This window comes from Phyllobates terribilis, unplaced genomic scaffold (genome assembly GCF_046119375.1).
Source record: "Phyllobates terribilis strain yellow unplaced genomic scaffold, ASM4611937v1 Scaffold_5286__1_contigs__length_52762, whole genome shotgun sequence".
Classification (NCBI taxonomy): domain Eukaryota; kingdom Metazoa; phylum Chordata; class Amphibia; order Anura; family Dendrobatidae; genus Phyllobates; species Phyllobates terribilis.
In genome coordinates this window covers 12361-30131 of record NW_027368034.1, presented here as the reverse complement: position 1 = coordinate 30131, position 17771 = coordinate 12361, and positions in this window count along the sequence as shown.

Below are 17771 nucleotides of genomic sequence, written 5' to 3'. Positions count from 1 at the left end.
CAATGCAATTGTTTAAGACGCGATATAAATACGACACAAATAGTTCAACAGAAAATAAGCAAGAAAGACTAAAAGAACACATAAAACTCCTCCTCGGTACGGTAAATCCTCTCTCCACACTTGAACAGCGCATTGTCCTCAATGCAGCAAAAAAGGACCTCATAAAAATAGGGAAGAGGGGGAAATACCGCAATCACTCCTCAGCGTCGACGCCCCGGTCACGGTCGAGATATAAAGTCGCGGTCGAGACCTTTTTCGGAAATTTTTCGCTAAGTGAGGTACCGTCGTCTTGGTCGAGACATTTATAGTCGCGGTCGAGACTTTTTCTCGGGGATGAATTCTCGATCGAGACCTTGTAGTCGCGATCGCGACTTGAGTGATTTCGGGAGATTTTTCCTGTTTTACTCCTCTAATGGTGTCCTTCCTGCTGACTCCTTAGACTTACTAATGAAAATAACAACAAACAAATGGGATTAGCGTTACTGAAAATCCCCCTGGTTGCCTCCCGGTCAGCGCCTTATTTAACGTCGCGGCACGACGTATGATCATTTATTCATTGTTTTCCCAATTCTTTACGGATCGCATCATCCAGCAATAATTTCTTAAACCATGGATGGAAAGGTTTGAACCTTAGACCATTTTCCTCCTTCACTACCCACACTTGCTTGGGCTTCTTCTCCTTTTTGTTCTCCCCACTCTTATTTTTGGCTTTACCCTTTGCCTTCGCTTTTGCTTTCTTGGGGACTTGCACAACAGCTTTAGCAGGTTTCTTTTCATGTGTGGTTAGCGAGGTGGGGCCACTGCCCAAAACAACACTAGAGCCTAGCTCGGAAATTTTAATGACATCATTCACGCAGAACACTGAGCTATCATCTAGGGCTTGTGCCTTAGTCCCAAATATATTAAAGTTGACTACATCCACATTAAATTCGAGCGTAAGCGCCCCGGTATCTAGATCTAGCTTAGTCTTAGATGTCCGCATAAATGGTCTACCTAGAAGAACAGGTGTAGCATGCGTCTCATGTTTGTCATCTAGCACATAGAAATCCACAGGAAATATAAGATTTTCTACTTTAACCAACACATATTCGACCAACCCTCTCGGGTAAATCGTAGATCCGTCGGCTAATTGCAAAACAATCCGTGTTTTACTCATGCGCCCTAGACTTAATGATTCGTAAACCAAGTAAGGTAAGACATTGATAGAAGCTCCTAAGTCCAACATAGCTCTATCTATCCTAGTTTTGCCTATGGTACACGGGATACTTACCATACCTGGGTCCGCGCGCTTGGTAGCCATCTTTGGCTGGATGGCTGCAGAGACCCTTCCGCTTACCTGTACCGTCTGCCTTCCTTGCAGATTTTTGTTTGTTTTTGTAGTGCACATCTCCTTCAACCGCGTAGCAAAACGGGGCACCTTCTTGGCGAGTTGGAGTAGATAACTATTCCCCTGGCGTTTCCCGAACCTCTTGAGGATCTCATCGTCATCCCGAACGTCATCCTCTGGAAGTCGCGGTCGAGAGTCAGTGTCGCGGTCGAGACTTTTTTCGGAAATTTTTTCGAAATCTGGATCACCGTCATCTCGGTCAAGACTTTGGAGTCGCGATCGAGATTTCTCCTCGAAGCCAATGTCGCGGTCGAGAGTTTCATGCCGCGATTGCGAGTTTCTCTCGGGGTTAAAGTCTCGGTCGAGACTTTCATGTCTCGGTCGAGGCATCTCCGCAGATTCGTCCTCCTCGTCTTTTTCAGGACCCTTTTCTTCTCCCACAGTCGAGAGTACACTTACATTCTCTCGCGGTGCTGCTACGGCCTGAGATGGTAGCTTTCCCGAGCCTTGCTGTTGAAGATTGTTGACCGCATCCGCTATCTGAGCAGCCTGCTTCTCTAAACTCCTTATGCTCGACTCCATCGTTTGCACATGCGCTGTAAAATGTTTGGACAAGGATTCGAGCATCTCCCTCAGCGATGGTTCATCGTTCTTCGGTTGGTATGGCGCACGGTACTGATTATTGTATTGGTACGGCATGTTCTGCGCCCCAGATGAATCTCCCCACCTAAATCCGGGATGATCATTGCCTCTCGGATTATGGTTGTTCTCTCGCTGGTTATAATTGTTGTTATTATTTTCAAAGCGAGGTCGGGGAGGTCCGAATCCTCCTACAACGTGCACTTCAGCGATGGTCTGGTCCTGGAGTTGCGGGCACATGTCGGTGGGATGAGTCTCGCCGCACAAATGCCACAAACTCTCGCAGGCTTTGCATTTCCGACGATGAGATTCTTTATCATACTCTTGAGCTCGGCTATCTCACTTTTCCACTCAGGCTCTCCGGAGCTCACAACATTAGCTCCTTTCCTTGTATATGTCCTCCCGAAGCTCCTAGTTCCTTTTGCGATCTCGTTCAATCGTGATCTAGCTTCGGCGGGAGTCAAATTCAACACACTCCCATTACACACAGCGTCTACTAATCTCCGCTCATTGTCTAGCAACCCATTATAGAGGTGGGTCACCAAATCTTTCTCCTCAAACCTGTGAAACGGGCAGCTCGCACACAGTCTCGCGAACCTCTCAACGTAATCATACAGCATCTCAGCGTCCTGCTGTTCCACCATAGCTATCGCCCTTTTCAATGCAACCGCCTTCTTGGACGGGAAATACTTGTTGAGGAAGGCTTTGTGAAGCTTCTCCCATGTGTCGATACTCCCGGTGGGCAGCAAGTAATACCACTGGCGCGCGGTATCTTTCAGCGTGAGACCGAAAGCCCTCATCTTTATTTGCTCGTCTGTGACGTTACTCGGCTTGCTGCAGCTGCAAATGTCGTGGAACTCACTAAGATGCATGATCGGGTCCTCCCCAACCAAGCCATGAAATTTAGGTAGCAAATTGATGAAACCGGTCTTTAGTTCAAAAGTAACGCCGGCATTCAGGGCAGGTAGCGTCACTCCTCGATGTTGTTGCGTCAGATCAGGGTCTATAAGCTCGCGCAACGTTCTGGCCGCCATTGATTCAATTACTAGATTCTGTAGAGATTGTTGTGTAGGTGCGTCCGCTCTATCTCTGTAATAAAATCAAGCAAATCTGAATTAGTAGCGCGGATGTGGACCATAAGATAGGTCCACACCAAGATAACACAAAGAGAAACAAACTATAACACTTGGCTCCCCGGCAACGGCGCCAAAATTTGACAGGCGTGAAACGGTCGTTGGCCCTATAAAAAATAATCCAACTAAAGTATCCACTAGTGAAATGGTAAATCGGAGTTGAGTCCTAAGGGAGCCACAACGATAGTCTATTTCAATTTGTGTTACCAAATAGTAACTGGGGGATTTTTGGTTTGTAAACTGACTAGCAATAATTAAAACGTAAATTATTGGATTTAGTAAACTTATAACGATGCAAAGCTCACTCTTTTAGCATCAGCGTATTATTCTTATGGAAAGTTGATGATCGAATTCTATAAAAGTTATGTTCTTTAAGTAAATAATCTAGTTATCCTACTCTTTGTTCGTAAATAGCAACTAGTCCAAATAGTCCTAGAAACCCTTGTTGTATGCAATAACCAAAGAAATCCTAAGGTTCAACTACTCAACAGCATAAAGATCAAAGATATGTAGGCCTATACAATACCATTGGCAAATCACCGATACTCGACACAGGTTTATAATCTCTACAAAATAAGCACTCGCAAATAGTCTATGCTAATTATGATTGCTACCTTAAAGGCAAGACTTTTCAAATCGAATTATCAAGCCTTGCGATATGAATGAATAATAATCAACCTAGTTTCGAACCTAGATAACATCAATATCAATCAATGACAATAATCACAAGAGAATATAAAACAATGCTGAAATTATTATTAGAACATAAACAATAGAATTCTCACAAACAATTCCTAGAATAATGGCCTCAACCTAAGAGTGAACTCGTAGGAACTTAGCCAGACATAGCCAAGAGAAAGCTATACGTAATTAGGGATGAACTAACCAGGGATGAAGGTAGAAGATGACACAAAGGTGGGAGCTTTCTTCTTGGCTGATGAATCTCTAAGAACTAATTTGTGAAAGTGGCAAAAGATAATTCTAACCTAAAAACTAAAGGTTTATATAGTATCTAACCTAGAAGATAGAAAATAACTGAAAATAAAAGATAAAATCTCAAAAACAAATAGATTCCCGGGCTTGGATCTGCAATTGGGCCGGGTCCGTCTCCGAGTCGCGATCGAGATATTATAGTCTCGACCGAGACTTTTTCCCAGTCACTCAGAAATGGCACCAGACTCGATCGCTACCTCCAAGTCGCGATCGCTACTTTCATGTCGAGGCAAAGTCGCGATTGAGACATTATAGTCTCGGTCGAGACATCTATGTAGAGGGCAAATCTAGATCGAGACATTTGGAGTCGCGGTCGAGACATTGGATTCGCGATTGAGACATTTGGAGTCGCGATCGAGACATTGGTGTCGCGGTCGAGACATTTTCTGCAAGAAAGTGCAGTTCGTAGAATTGCCATAACTTTTGACTCACAACTCGGATTGAGCCCATCTTTTGAGGTAATCAAGTAGACTTCAATATCCAACTCCTCGAATTGGAATCACCTCAATCGGACATCGGATCAGAGAGAAAGATCCATCTGAACTCAGATCAATATCTCGGCACCTCTTCCTAGCACTTTCTCGTCGTGACACCTCTTCTCGGACCGGTCTTCGGTCTTCTATAAGCTTCCAAGGCAGCTCGGCTTCTCCTCTCAGCTTCTCCATGGGTGTAGGTGTGGTAGTCTTCTCTCTAGATCCGTCCCAAATGCACTAAAGGTGAGTACAAACAGGATCTCCATAATAAAACCACAAAACAACGCTTATGAGCATCCCGCAAATCCATAAGTGAACATCATACCGGATTTCGGGAATACCACTCAATAAGCACCTAAACACCACTAATCCTAAGCTAATAGTCTCTAGTTACACCATATAATAAGCTCCTATCACTAGTATTAGGACCCCTGAATGAAACATGAATTGTGATTCAGCTTGCTGACAGGTCTATGGTTTACCTGAATGGGATAATTGAAGATGTGTTGGTTATGGTGAATAATCTTGTATTTCATGTGGATTTCTATGTGTTAGATATGAATCATGATGCGCATGCTGCACCTATCCTTCTTGGTAGACCCTTCATGAGGACAGCCAGAACTAAGCTAGACCTAGACATCGGGGCGCTTACACTCGAGTTTGACGGGGATGTCGTTAGGTCTAACATATATGAACCTACGACACAACCCATGGATGATAGATCGGTATTTCTATTGATAAAGTTATTGAACCCCCCGAACTATGTTCGGATGCACTGCGCACCCCCTCCCTAATTCTGCTTTGGGTGGTAGCCCCACCTCTCTAACCCCACAGGGCGAGAAACCTGCTAGTACTGTTGTGAAGGTTACGAAGAAAGCAAGTACCAGTAGTACAAAAAACCCTTTTTACACCGGATGTATTTGGGCTTATACACCGGTTAATAACCGGTGTACTGCGATCTGACGTATAAAGTCGATGTCGCATACATCCGGTGTATAATCTGCCGTCCAACTTTGGTCCATTTCCTATACGCCCGATGTATAAGGTATTTATACACATGTAAAAGATATAATTAACCGATGTATTTAGTAATATAAACACATGTATAATGTATTGTCGCCCATCTACTCCACATTTATACACCACATTACAACCGATGTCTAAAATCATAAGTCGCATGTAAAAGGTGAAATTGATAGGTTGACTTACCGGTGTATATAGTAATATAACACATGTATAATGTATTGTCACCCATCTACTCCATGTTTATACACCACATTGAAACCAATGTCTAAAATCATAAGTCGCATGCAAAAGGTGAAATTGATAGGTTGACTAACCGGTGTATAATATATAAAACCCATGTATATTCTTGTATGTCGCCAACCAATTTCATATGTTTATACATATATTTATATAATCCTGTTATATACCAGAATCATTGCAATTAACCCAGCATCGCATATATAGATTAAAAACATTGATTCTTACATTGTGCAATAATGTACACTACCAGAATCATTCCAAACACTTAATGTTACGAATTCAACATGCATATTCGATTAACACCAAGTTCTGAACGTACGTACTAACTAGAAAATTAAATATTGAGGAGCGCATAACTAACTAAGTAGCAGCTACATCAGTTTCGACAACCTTTTCCTGTAAAACAAATATACAACATATAAATAATATATATGTTAGTTCTTGATAAAGGCGAAATAATTATCACAATACCTCTTGATTAAATGCGCTGATGAAGTGTTCCATCCATTCTACTCGAATCTGATCAAGTTCCTTTGGAGTGTAAGGGTCTTGCCTTTTGTTATAATACTAGAAACGAAATAAAACGTAGATAAGACAAGTATACTTGACTTTCGAGTGAAACTAATTTAATTTAATTAAGGATATTTACCGTTTGTGGAATTGAATTTGTGTTTTCCACTACGATAATCTCCCGCATATACCGCAACACATAATATCAACAATCTATAGTGTTTGGTTGGCGAGGCCCCTGTAGCACAATACACATGCATATACTTGACAAAATAAACCAGTTTCTGAACAATGACACCAACTATTTAATTTCTGAACAACAATGACACCAGTTTGAACACAATGACACTAGTTTGAACAACAATGACCAGTTTGAACAATGACACCAGCTTGAACAACAATGACACCAGTCTGAACAACAATGACACCAGTTTGAACAACAATGACACCAGTTTGAACAATGACACCAGTTTGAACAACAATGACACCAATTTGAACAACAATGACACTAGTTTGAACAACAATTGACAGCCAGTCAATTCATACACATTCATGCATACTCAGCCAGTCAATTCATACACATTGACTAAAGGAAAAGCTTAGATTACCTTGATTGTGATCCATCTTTTTTTCGCTCGAGGTTTAGGTTTCCCACTTTGAACCCCATACACTTTCAAACTCCTGATCGATAATGAAATAATTATTAAGATACCAAATATATGCAAAAAATTAAAGATGTTAAAAAGTGAGGTGAACTAACGTGTCGATCAGACTTTTGGCGAGACCATCAATCTTCCCATGCAATGGGTCCAAATAATAGACAGTATAATCTTTGGAACGGATGACCAATAAAACCCAATGACCGCTGCATATTTACATCAAAGCATGTAGAATTTAAATCAATAGCATGCAAGTATTTCACGTCAAAGCTTGTAGAATTTAAATCAAAGCATGCAAGTATTTCACATCAAAGCATGCAAAATTCAAATGAAGAATAATTACCCGGTGTTGTAAGGAGCAAAAAACATCTTCATTTCGATGTTACCTAGTAATGCTTGCACAAAATACTTTGACCGATCAGTGAAATTAGAATGAACACCCTCAGGAGAGATACTTGCGGGACAAATAAATCCAAACATATGCTTCTCTCTCTGACACACAATATCCCACAAATATCTAAATACAATATAAGAGAGCGAGTTAGAAAAGAAATTATAGAATGTGAAATATATCATGGTAAGAGAACAAACTTACGTTATGTAGAAAGATATATCATTTACTTCCAACATCTTTTAGGCTAGCCATCGCTCCAAATTCTTTCTACCAATAACAATAGTGCGCTCGGCTCCCATGACCGACTCATTCAACTTGAATTCACGCATCTTGTAACTCATGGCCATGCAGAAATATTGAAAATTCTTGAGACGCTCAGCTATAGGTTGTCCTGGTTCTCCTTTTCTGGTAAGCCATAAGAAGTTGATGATGCATCTTTAGGAGGGGGATCCAAGTTGCACTTTTTTATCTTAGATTCCTGCAACTCAATTGTAAGTTAAGTAAAAAAAAATTAGAATGCAATCTAATATGTTAGTAAATAAACTTAGAGTAATTTACCATTGAAGTTGATACAAGTTTTTCAGGCCACGCAAAAAAATCCCCCTACAGCCTCCAGCACAGTTTTTGCTTCATCTGTTGGACATGGAAGCTCAGACAAACCTATGGTAGGTGTTTCCACTAGAACCTTGACAAACCCGACATTCAATATTCTACAGTGTAGCCTAACCACTCCCTTGGAGTTGTAAACTTTTCCTCGTGCCACTTGCCTGTCCTTGTCAGGCCAAAATAAAATACATGGCAAAAAATCATGACAATTGCACAAGTATAGCAACAATCAATATCAATCATTCAAAACCTGATATAGCACAAGTTATGACAATTGCACAATTTATACAACAATCAAATCCAAATCATTCAAATCATTCAAAAACATTACCTCTTTTTCAACACTTGCAACATGTTCAGTGTTACTCTCAGCCTCTTTTTCATGTCCACCATGTTCTTGTAACTCAGCCTCTTTTTCATGTCCACCATGTTCTTGTAACTCAACCTCTTTTTCATGTCCACCATGTTCTTGTAACTCAGCCGCTTTTCAAGTTCACCATGTTCTTGAGAAATAGCCTTTTTCCAAGTCCAGCTTGTTCTTGAAAAAAAAGCCTTTTTTCGAAGCCCTGCATCTTCAGATTCGAATGAAAACTTTGTGTATTCCATCTTACCTTGTAATATTGACTAAATATATTCATTGATTTGTGCTTCAAATTTTTCTCTATATTTGTTTTCTATCTTTTCCTCAAATTCTTGCATTTCTTCTCTGGTGACGACGCCTCCAGTGGTTGTCGTCCTAAGTGATGATCGAAAGACATCTGTTATAGTGACATCCCCACCAACCCCTCTAACATGCCCGGGATGCTCTGGACTCTTCAATGCCATAGCTAACAAATCTTTTCTGGGAGTCAGAACAATTGCCCCGATTGTTCTTGTTCTCTTACAACATTCTGGGAATCAGAACAATGTTATAGCTAACATATTTTCATATGTAATTCCCTAAATTGATAAGGATGTGTACTTACCATTTTTCTTGCTATTTCTTGCACATCTTCATCAACGATTTCATCCTTTTTTGGCGTGCTGCTACCAACACCTCAGCTCGAGTTACCTTGGCAACCTTTTTGCTTTTTTTCTACAAGACAAAAAACTCAGTCATTTCCTTATACCTTGGCAACCTTTATGCAAAAATATCCAAGTTAAGACATAGATAAATTAGAATGTATTACCAATATTTCACCAATCACGTCATATCCAAGTCTGGTTCCTCTATACTTGTATTTCCTTGATCTAGACATTTCCTTGTACTTAGTGCTTGTTTCCTTACAAAAACAGATACAAATTAGATACATGTATTGTTTTTTCTGGTAAGATTTAGAATAGAAAAAATGAGGGAACAAGAAGATTAACATAAATCTCACCTTAAACTTATCGGATTGCCTATAAGTAATAAACTCCATCCACTGTTTTTGGGTGATGTACTGCTCATAAATCCTTGGACGTGTTGTAACTGGATCACCATTTTCATCATACAGATGATATCTCTGCAAATTTGTCTTAAACCCTCTCCATAAACTATTTGCAATATTCAATAACCATTTCTTCTTTTCCTTTGGCAGATTAAACGTAGTCTAGATCGAAGATAAAAAAACCCACTTTCAGAAACCATGAATATAGAAAAAAAAAAAAGCTAAAAAAGCATAGATACACAAGTCATATCTCAAACTGCTAGATCTACAAAGATTTAATCTAAATGTGCCAAAAGTATGATTCTCTTCATACTGATATATACTATGAAAGATTTAATCTAAATGTGTCAATAATGCTTGCATATAGACTTGCATAGAATTGATATTGTTCAGACAATCTAGCAAGATAGCTTTGTGCTTAATATATATCAATTTAGAAAACCCTCGGATATATCAAGACAGTTATATAGTCCGTATAGAATTGATATTAATTCAGAACCAGCCTCTTTGCAGTGCTTAATATATAGTCTTTATAGAATCTAGCAACTTCATATCAAGAATTGACAATGTCGAAGACAAGATAGCTTTGTGCTTAATATATATCATTTCAGAACTTACTAAAATTCTTCCCACACCATATCCTTCAGCTGACTTGGAACAATGCGCCAATCTGGATATGTGATTGGAACCAGCCTCTTTGCAGTTGTTCCAATATAGCTTTTTAGCTTCTCCTTGTGTGATCCTATATCCTGGACAACGTCATTCCATTCAAGATCAAATTTTTGCCCACTTGTAATAGCTTTAGTGACACTCTTCATCATGGTATCACCCCTTATATTTCTCGACTTTGCAACCTGCTTTCCCTTATTTTCCTTTCTGATCTTTTTGGGAGATTTTGTGATCTTTTTGGGAGATTTTGTGATCTTTTTGGATTTTTCGGGCTTTCGGTGTTCTTCCTGGTCTTTCTGGAAGTCATCTACAAAAGGGTAAACAAGCACCAATTTACGATCAAGAATAAAGACAAAACAGTAAATAATTTAAAGCCAATTTATGAACAAGAATTCACAAAACACAGTAAACACAAGGGAAATTTCCCATGCTAAATCATATCATGTCAATTTCATGTCAATAAACACAAGAATTCAGTATGTATGCAGAGAACACAGTAAACAAATGAATTCAGTATGTATTCGGTACCATTATGATATTTTTCATGTCAATTTAGGACAGTCATTTTCATGTCAATTTCAGGTAAGCTAGGAAGTCATTTAGGATATTAGACAAATATTATGTTACATTTTTCTCTTTTTAGTGTTGCCTCTTCTATCTTCCCCATCAACCCATATGCCTTCATCATGATCATCCCTTAGATAAGTGATTTCCTCATTTTCATGTCTAACTTCTGGTGTAACCCAACAAGCTGCGTCAGAATCTTCTTCACATATGTCCAAATCATCATCAAATATGTCTTTGTTGGGCGTTGACATTACAATAGACCACCTACAATCAATAGGATCAGGGATAAAAAAAAATGTTTTGCTTGTGATGCCAAAATAAATGGTTCTTCTGCATGACTTGCTCTAGAAAGGTCCACTCCAATGAATCCCATCTCATCAATTTTCAGTCCATTACTGCTATTATCTGCCCATCTACACAAAAAAAACTGGAATATGAATTTTATCTGTATAGATCAAAACCCATATGTCCTCTATCATGCCGTAGTAGGACATGCTTCCGAATCTCGGCTTTTTGTCTTTTGCACTTGCAACATGCATAGCATGAGCCACCAATGAAACACCACTGTTCTGTCTTGCACTTGTGTCATCATGATCTTTAGTGTAGAATGTATACCTTTTCCCCTTCATGCTCGTGTACCTCATGACTTGATGCTTTGGCCCTTGAGATATCCATTTCAAATCCTCTGAAAAAGCTTCCCCAGATATCTATTTTTCCCGTATCAAATCTCTAAACCATTTGATGAATGTTTTGTTATGTTCGGTTGTAACCCACTGTTTATCTCTAGCATACTTTGGATAACTCTTCATGATGTATTCCTTGTGCATAGAAATAAAAGGTTGAACTTCATCAGTGTTCTGCAGGATATACAAGTGTGCTTTATGCCACCATGGGTCACCAATGTTGAATGTGCACTCTCCTGATGTCCCCCTCCATTCTTCTTCTACATCACTTGGCTTTCTGAAACCAACTGAATCCACACCAGATAAGTACTTACTGCAAAAATCAACAACTTCTTCCATCACATAACGTTCAGCAATGCAACCTTCTGGATGATATGTATTTTTCACATACCCTTTCAAGAATTTCATGTTACGTTCAACTGAGTACATACATATTAAGGGAGCAGGTCCACAGAGTTGAACTTCTCGAACCAAATGCACCGTTAAGTGAATCATGATGTCAAAGAATGCAGGTAGGAAGTACATCTCCAATTGGAAAAGTGTCACAACAATCTCTTTTGCAGATTAGGCAACTCTTTAGGGTCAACCACCCAACTCCATATTTTTCTGAAAATATACACAGTCTGGTAATAGTATTCCTCACATTCTTCGGCAAGGCGCGTATAGCAACTGGTAGAAGTTGTTGTAAGAGAATATGACAATCATGAGATTTAAGGCCCACTAACTTTCCTTCATTCAATGACACCAAACTGCTAATATTGGACGAATAAACCTCTGGAACTTTAATATCCTTGAGAAAGTTGAGAAACTTTGTTTTCTCGCTCTTCAAAAGACTATAGCATGCAGGTGGAAAATAAGTACGTTCACCTCTCTTTTCTGGATGCAATTCTGCTCTTATATTCATGGCTTCATAATACTGCCTAGCTTTCAATCCATATTTCGTCTTTCCAGTGTTTAACATGGTTGCAATGAGACTGTCGAAAACATTCTTCTCAATATGCATCACGTCAAGAGAGTGTCTTACAAAAAGATCTTTCCAATATGGTAGCTCAAACAAAATGGGGCTCTTCTTATAACCATCTTCAGACACTTTTGGTGTAACTTTTTTTCCTTGACACACATCAAGGTCTTTAACTTTGTCAAACACTTGTTGACTAGTCAAAGGAGACGGAGCCTTTTTTTCCAGAAGAGCCATGAAAAGCATCACACATTATCCTATAGCGGTGGTCTGAAGGTAGAAATACTTGATAATTTGGGTACACAACCTTCTGACTTTTATCTAAATACATAGAGTGAGTATGTTTTCCACAATAAGGACATGCTTTATATCCTTTGATGGAAAATCCATCTAGGTTTCCAAGTGCTGGATAATCATTTATAGAGCAGAATAGCATGGCACGAAGTCGGAAGTTCTCTTTCCGATATGCATCATAAGCATCAACACCCTCATTCCATAACAACTTCAAGTCTTCGATAAGTGGTGCCAAATACATGTCGATATCATTTCCCAGTTGCTTTGGTCCTGATATTAGAAGCGATAACATCATGTATTTGCGCTTCATGCACATCCCCGGTGGAAGACTACAGATAATCAACAGAACTGGACATGTACTGTGCTGACTGGTAAGTGTTCCAAATGGGCTCATACCGTCAGTAGAAAGAGCAAGGCGTAAGTTTAGATCTTCTTCTCCGAATTCAGGGCATTTGAAATCTATTATTTTCCACTGTGGAAAATCTGCAGGATGGCGTAGTTTACCATCTTTTTTCTCCCGTCTGAATGCCATGTCAAACTCTTAGCATCAGCTTCATCTCGAAACAAGCGCTTAAACCTTGATATGATCGAAAAATAGCGCAGCACCTTGCCTGGAACCTTTTCTTTCTTAAATCGTGATAAGCCACACTTTGGGCATTTATCGCTCGACTCATACTCTTTTCGATACAGAATGCAGTCATTTGGGAAAGCATGAATTTTTTCATATTCTATTCCTAAGGCACGCAAAACCTTTTTGGCTGCATAAGTACGATCAGGTAGAACGTTTGACTCAAGAAGCATTTGCCTAAGAATTGCAAGCAGATCTGTAAATCTCTTATCCGTCCATCCATGTCGAGCTTTTAAATTGTAAAGCTTCAAAGTAGCGGATAATCTGGTGAACTTTGTGCATTCATCATACAAGGGTGTCTCTGAATCATCTATCAAGTTTTCATAAGTGTCATCACCATCCTCAAAATCAGCACCAATATCAGCAAAGCATAGAGTCAATTCTGTGACCCTCAGATATATCTTCTGGTGCATTGTCCCTCGACGCTTGACTTGCAACTTCCTCTCCGTGCCAAATCCAACGCGTGTACTCCTTGTTAAATCCATGTTCAAAAAGATGATTTGTCGTCTCCTCGACAGTAAGCAACTTCACGTAGCAGCACTTCGGACACGGACATAGAATTGTAGAAGGATCTTTAAGATTTTTAATATGATGCTGAATAGCAATGTTAATGAAATCGTTAACACTGTCCCTATAAGTCTGAGTCAAACGATCGTGTTGCATCGACGCTCGATCAACCATAATAAAAAAAGTAATAACGGGAAAAAAAACAGAATTCTCAGTAGAAATTCTATTGTGACAAATAACCAATTAATTTTTTGAAAAATTAATTGAAGGGTAGTTAGTGTTAGTTAGTCAGCCAGCAAAGAACGTAGGATTTATGAAAGCAAGAACAACAATCATGGCCGAACATATTATTTGTTCTAGTAATTTTTGTGACAACAAGAAGTCTGATAATAATTTATGACACACCAAGACCAAGATTCATAGTATATTAGTAGTTAACTAACTTGCGTTATTTAGTAACTCTCTTGTCATCAACAATCAAATAACAACAATCATATATGGCAGAAGAGATTAAACAAACCAACCTTAGACTTGATGATAATTGTCAAGAAATAAAATAGTTAGGGATCAACCAATTCTTGCAACAGCTTCAGAGTGAGTGTTCCTCCACTTAGCCTGAGAATTCAACCACAAATATGAATAAATTCAGACTCATTACAGGAATCAGTATACACCTAGGAGTATTTACATTCTACCAATATGTAGAGATTGCAATTTTTCTATCCATCGTAGTCATAGACAGCATAGCACCTTATATAAAAAGCTTCATGTAGGTTTTTTGGTTAGAAAGTATAGCAGTAGCCAGAATAATTCACAAACAAGTTCGTAACTCTCTTTTCCAATTATGAAATGACAAGGTACTCTCTCATGCTTGTCATACAGCTATAGCCTATACCTAAGTTAGATAACAAAGTTATTGAAAACAGAATATATTTCCCTTTTCTAAGTAAGGTTGTTACTAACAACAAAAATTGCCCCTTAACAATTACAATCAATCACCACAACTCTCAAGCTATGAAAACTGGACTTACTCTTCAATTGATGCACAGATATAAAATCCCCTTAAGTGGAACAGAATTTTTCATATCTAAGAAAAACTCTAAGCCTAACCATAAATTTCCTCATTCTAATAGTATCATCACAAACTCTACAAACTTGTTGTTGTTTATTATACTTTCATTATCAAACAAGAGTCATATATAGCTCTGACAAGTTGATAAATAAGCAGGAACTTATTCAGCAATCAAAGTCAACCAAGTCTGATTAAGCTAGCTCACATGAATTATAGAGTATTTTGCGAGAAGAACAACAATGCAAAGACTTGACTATAATTTTCGACAAATTAAACAAACCAACCTCTTGATGATCATAACCAAACACAAAATTAAACAAACCAACCTCTTTTGCGAGAAGGAATTGAGCGAAATCAGCGACTTTCTTTAGTGACTTTGTTCTTCCACTTACCCTCAAAATTCAACCACAAGAGCAAAGCGAAATCAGCGAAGAAATTGAGCGAATAAGAGCAAGGGAGCAAACTCGAAGAAATTGAGCGAAGAGATTGAGAACGACATCGAACCTGTTGAGCGAAGAAATCGAAGGAGCAAACTCGAAGAACAAAAATCAAAAAGTGAAGGAGCCAACTCTAGAATCAACAACAACGAAATTTGGGCACTGAAAGTGCAAACCTAACCTGGCGGCGCAGGCGGGCGGGAAGTCTTTGGCGGGCGGGAAATCTGATTTGGCGCAAAATTAAAGTATGGTAGCTATAATACATCAGTTGTATAAGAATCCTAATGTATATACTTGTGCTTAACTCATCAACCTAGTATAAACTATATACATCGGTTAATAAAAGTATTACATCGGGCGTATTTATCTTTATACATGTGTTACAAAAATATATGGTGTATATAGTATATATATCGGTTATTTACTTTGTCGTCTCTACTTTATACATTGTATAACAACCAAAACACATGTATAACCAAAATATGTAGACGTTTTACACCATGAGATGTACGCCTGGTGTAAAACTAGTGATGTAAAAGGGGGTTTTTGTACTAGTGTGCATGGCCCCAAGTTGAGTCGAAGTGTGGGGGAAGTAAGAAGAAAAAGGTGAAGAAAAGGTGGAGAGTTGCAGAGGTGAATGGTCTAAAGTTCAAACCCTTCCATGACTGGTTCATACAAGAAATTCTAAAATCGGAGGTTCCGAAGGGACCGAAAGACGCTGGTTGATTCATTCTACGTCGTGCCACGACGATAACTAAGGCGTTGATTGGGAGGCAACCCGAGGGAGCATTACTAACTTTTCTCCCATTATTTTGTTTTGTTTTTGTTTCTTTTTCAGGGAAAATCGCAGAGCTAGCATGTAGGAAGCCATCGGAAGAGTAAAAACGACACCAATCTCCCTCAGCTACATGTGTCACGATCGTGAAGTCCGCATTAATTTTTTTTTTTGAAAAAGACCCAAAAATCCACATCAGCCGGCCCTAATTACCCTAAAAACCCACCTCACGACCGAGACCCTCACAACACCCCCAACTCTCTTCTTCTTCTTCTTCTTCCCCAAAACACCTAAACCCCATAGATCCCCAAAAGTCAATCTTTTCACCATCATTCTACAAAAAATTCACTCGCAATATCTACACACAACCTCTAGAATCATTATACTCACTCATCTCCCTCATATTCACCCTCACATCATCAATTTCACTCAAAGAACCCTAAACCCCAAATTCCACAAATCAACCTCAAATCCACCATTTCCTCCACCAAATTGACACCAGACCACCGGATTTGAGCTACACATTCGACCCTTGAAGTGGTGTTCGAAGAAGAGAGGGAATGAAGCTACCACGATCGTGAGAAGAAAGTTCGAAACTCTGTCCACCGCACCGTGTCCCGACTGAGACCCAACCATCACGATCGAGACACGGTTTCAGTCAACGCACACTGATATCACCCTTATCACGATCGAGACGACTCCATCACGATCGCGACTTGCTCCCAGTTGAACGGTCACGACCGAGACATACCCATCACGATCGTGATACTACCCCAGTTTTCGCTCGCTCCATTTCGTGTTGTCGTCGTTCAGGTATCATCGAGCGGTCTATCTTGTTCATTTGTGGCGGTGACCACTATATATTGTTGGGATTGTGTTTGGATTGTGTGCAATGGCTCCAAAAAGGCAAAGAAGAAGTTCCGACGAGATCGATCGTATTGTCAACAACAAGGAAGACACGATTTCCGGACATGAGCTTATTGTACAGTTTGGGTTTGCGAGATGTGACCCAAGAGATGTTTGCCAAAGCAGGGTTGGGAGGTTTCTTAAGGCTAAGTGCATCCACCTTCCCGAATTTCACCTGCGAATTTCTGAAATCCCTGACAATCCGTCAAGACGACCGGAGCCAAAAAGATCATATCCATTGAATGGCGGTCGAACAACAAGAAATGGACGCTGAATCATGATCAGATCGCCCACAACTTTAGGGGTGAATAAAGCGGTTGCATGGGATGACGACATCGATAACGAGACAGTGACTGAATGGTGGACGCGGGGTTCGGGTGAGTCGTATGATGCCAGACGCACCTCAGATACAACGATCGCTTTCCCGCCATGGCGCATTATCTACAGGGTGGTGGCCATGTGTTTTGGGAATAGGGTTAAGAACAGTAATATCTCCGTGAGTCATTTGTTCCTGATGTACGCGTTCTCAGCTGAATGTGAGTTTTATGTTCCGGATTGGCCAACGCAGTTTGTGCAAGCTTGTCTAGAATCGTGGAAAGTGCATTTTGGTGATATCGTTGTAGGGGGGGTGATCACCCTTCTCGGTATCGAAGCTGGGTGTAACCCGCGTGATCAGCCTATGTTGGGGAGCTGTCTATATGATGAGACCTGGTGTCTGAGGAACATGTGGCTGAAATGGAAGGATGGATCGTGCAGATATCAGTTCGGGCGGGGCTATCAGATCAAGTTTCCGAGAGAGGAGCCCGTGGTATTTGGCACTTGGGCTGAGATGTATATTCCTCCTAACGTCGTCCCCGCAGGTCAGC